Genomic DNA, 4036 nt, shown 5'->3' with positions numbered 1-4036 from the left:
GGCAGGTGATATTTTTAATAACTGGATGTTTTTCAAAGCGCAGTGGGAGAATTATGAAATAGCAACAGGATTGGATGGCAAAGATCAAAAGATGAGGGTTGCAACTCTGCTATCAGTGATGGGAAAAGAATGCCATTTGCTCCAGCAGCACCTTGATATTACAGCAGCAGACAGATAAGATCTTTGCAAATTGCTAGAAGCGCTTCAAAGGCATTTTGAACCTACTAGAAATGTTATATATGAACGATATCTCTTTAACAAATGTGCCCAAGAACCTGATGAAACTACACATCAGTATGTTGCTAAATTACGCAAAAAGGCAGATTCATGTGCATATAGCAGTTTGAAAGAAGAATTGATTAAAGACAGATTGGTTATAGGCATTAAGGACAAGGGAGCACAGATGAGAATGCTCTGAAGGCCTGCCTTGACTCTGCAGGAAGCCATAGACATATGCAAGGCTAGTGAACAAACCCTTGTGCAAGAAATGCACCATTCAGAAGCTGATAGCATGCGTTATATCAGCAAAAATAAACATTCTAACATGCATATGTCATCATGCAAACACATGCATATGCCATCATGCAAAAATAGTGCTGAGCCCAGAAGATTTCAAAGTGAGAGTTGTGGATACTGTGGCAAAATTCATGATCCTGGCAAATGCCCAGCATTTGGAACTATTTGCAGAAGCTGTGGTAAAAGAAATCATTATGCAAGAGTTTGCAAACAATCTAAACAGAAAACATCTGCACAGCATGTGAAACAGATAGGCAATGATGATCTATACAGTAAGTCAGACAGTGATATTTTCTACATGCATGACATCAAAACAGTGCATACTAAGACAAAAAAGTGGTTTGTCCAACTTGTATTATTAGCACCTTGCCCAGAAACTTTGTTGTCCTGGCTCAAGCAAGACATTGAATGTCAAATAGACAGTAGTGCATATGTAAATGTAATGAATTACAGAGATTATCCGAACACTCAGACTTGAAGCCAACAGTTCCTTGGCTATGGGACAAGTACAAATACCCACTCAATCACTGCGCTCTGCAGGTGAGGGCCTCCTGCAGATACCATCTTATAAGGAGGTTCGTTCTGCACAATATAGGAAATGGACCTTTAGTGTGGCAGCACCTACCCTGTGGAATTCCCTCCCCTTAAATATTAGGCAGGCGCCATCTCTGCTATCTTTTCAGCACCTTTTGAAGACTTTCCTCTTTCAACAAGCCTTTTAAGTTGAGACCTATCCCCGTCTGTGTCTGTGTTAGAATTGCTTTTAATATGTTTTCTTTAATAATATGTTTTTAACCCTTTTTAAAGATGTTTTTAAAGCTTTTTAAAATGTTTTTTACGTTGTTTTGTTTTAATGTATTTTAAGGTCTTTTTATGATGTTTTAAAGTATTTTTAGCATTTCTGTTTGCCGCCCTGGGCTCCTGCTGGGAGGAAGGGCGGGATATAAATCAAATATTAAATAAATAAATAAGTACAAGGTGGCATACCAAAGGCACAAATTCTTAAAAATTACCATGATGTCTTTGAGGGACTACGCTGTCTTCCAGGCACCTTACATTTCAAAGTGGATGACATTGTGCAACCAGTGCAACATATGCCACGTAGAGTCCCTGTCACATTAAAAGAAAAAATCATAACTGCAATAAGACAAATGGAAAAAGTTGGAATAATTGCCAAAGTGACAGAACCTACCAAGTGGAAGCAGCATGGCAGCCACAGAGAAACCCGTAAACTTTGCATCTGTATAGATCCAAGTAATTTAAACAAGGCATTATTACGAGCTCACTACCAGATGCCCACCATAGAAGAAATCTTACCAGACCTTGCCAAGGCAAAAATATTCTCTGTCTTAGATGCAAAGGATGGGTATTAGCAAATCTTATTAGATGAAGAAAGCAGCTACCTTACTACATTTTGGACCCCAGAAGGATGTTATAGGTGGCTGAGAATGCCCTTTGGAATAAAACCAGCAGCATAAGAGTATCAGTGCCACCAACAAGATGCACTGGTGGGTCTCAAAGGAATCAGTGTAATTGCAGATGACATTTTGGTACATGGCTGTGGAGATTCAGTGGAAAATGCCATAGCTGACCTTGATTGCAACCTCATCTCTGTCCTGGAAAGGGCGAGAAAAGTCAATCTGAAACTCAATAAAAATAACATGAGGCTACGACTGACAGCAGTACCCTGTATGGGACACCTCCTAACATCGCAAGGCTTGCAGCCAGATCCAGAAAAGGTGAGAGCTATCCAGCAGATGCCTAAACCATCCAATACCAAATCTCTTCAGCAGTTACTTGGATTTGTTAATTATCTGACTAAATTTCTTCCTTGCCTTTCTGATATTTGTGAACCTCTCAGACGACTATTGGACACGGGTGCAACTTGGGTGTGGCTACCTCAACATGATGCTGCCCTCCAACAGGTCAAATACTTGGTTACTAGACATCCCGTGTTGAAGTATTATGACATGAATGAAGATGTCACCATCTAATGTGACACCAGTGAAACCGGCCTGGGTGCTGTACTTTTGCAAAAAGGGCAGCCTGTTGTTTTTGCATCAAGGTCTTTATCACAGACTGAACAGCATTATGCCCAAATTGAAAAAGAATGCTTAGCAATAGTATTTGCTTGTGAAAAAATTGACCAATATACAGTAGGGCCCCACTCGTATGGCAGGTTAGGTTCCAGACCCCTGTTGAAAAGCAAAAACCACCAAAAAGCGGATCAGCTGTAGTGTGGGGGTCTGGAACCCAACCCGCTGATCATGCCAGAGGAGGAGAGATCCCCTGTAGCATGCACTACAGCTGATCTTCCACTCCTCTGGTGCGATCAGCTCGAGTGCAGGAGTCTGATTGCGGCAGAAGAGGAGAAGATCAGGTGTAGTGCACTACAGCTGATCTTCCCCTCCTAGGGTGCAATGAGCTCGAGCGCGCTGGAGCCATATTAGCAGAATGCCAAAAAGCGGGGTGCCGAGAAGCGGGGCCCTACTGTATATGAGGTCAGAAATGCATTAAGGTTGACAGCGATCATGAACCTCTAGAAGTTATTTTTAAGAAGTCATTGCTATCAGCTCCAAAATGCCTCCAACACATGCTTCTTAGGCTACAATGCTATCCCTTGAAGTTACAATATAAAAAAGGAGCTGAGATGTACATAGCGGATCTCCTGTCCAGAGCACCCTTGCCACATGACAGACACACTGACAAACAAGACTATGAGATACTCAATTCCATTGAAGCACAAGCCAGTTAAAAGGAACTAGAAAGCATTAATCAAGCTGCTTATATGCCCATCTCACATCAAGGACTTCAAAGAGTCCAGGAACATACTTTACAGGACAAAGAGCTGCAAGTATTGATCTCTGTTGTCTTAGCAGGTTGGTCAGACACCCGGAACAAAGCTCTAGTGTCTACTCAAGAATACTGGAACTATCGTGATGAATTAAGTGTCCAAGATGGCATCATATTCAAAGGACAGCGAATAATTCCAAAGGCCATGAGAAAAGACATATTATCAATAATACATCGCAGTCATTCTGGAATAGAAGCATGTTTGTGGAAAGCTAGAGATGTGGTATACTGGCCAAACATTACTAATGACATCAGAGACCTTGTACGCAACTGTGATGTGTGTGCTGAGTTCCAAGCCAGTCAGCAAAAAGAACCATTGGTGATACACGGCATTCCTAACAGACCATGGAGTAAGGTAGGGATGGACCTTTTCACAGAAAATGGCAGCAATAATCTCATTCTGGTAGACTACTATTCAGACTTCTGGGAAATGTTGCCAGATACAACATCAGCAACTGTAATAGAAAGAATCATGAACCCCTACAGCAGACTTGGCATATCTGACTGTGTGATTTCAGATGGTGGACCACAGTTCACTTCCAAAGAATTTGCCACATTTTAAAAAGACTGGGAATTTCACCACATAACGTCATCTCCCTACAACAGTCAGTCTAATGGCAAAGCTGAATCAGCCATCAAAATTGCAAAAATAAACTATTAAAGAAAA

The sequence above is a fragment of the Rhineura floridana genome, chromosome 7, assembly GCF_030035675.1.
Source record: "Rhineura floridana isolate rRhiFlo1 chromosome 7, rRhiFlo1.hap2, whole genome shotgun sequence".
Lineage (NCBI taxonomy): Eukaryota > Metazoa > Chordata > Lepidosauria > Squamata > Rhineuridae > Rhineura > Rhineura floridana.
The sequence above is the reverse complement of the archived record's forward strand: the minus strand, read 5'-3'. Positions refer to the sequence as shown.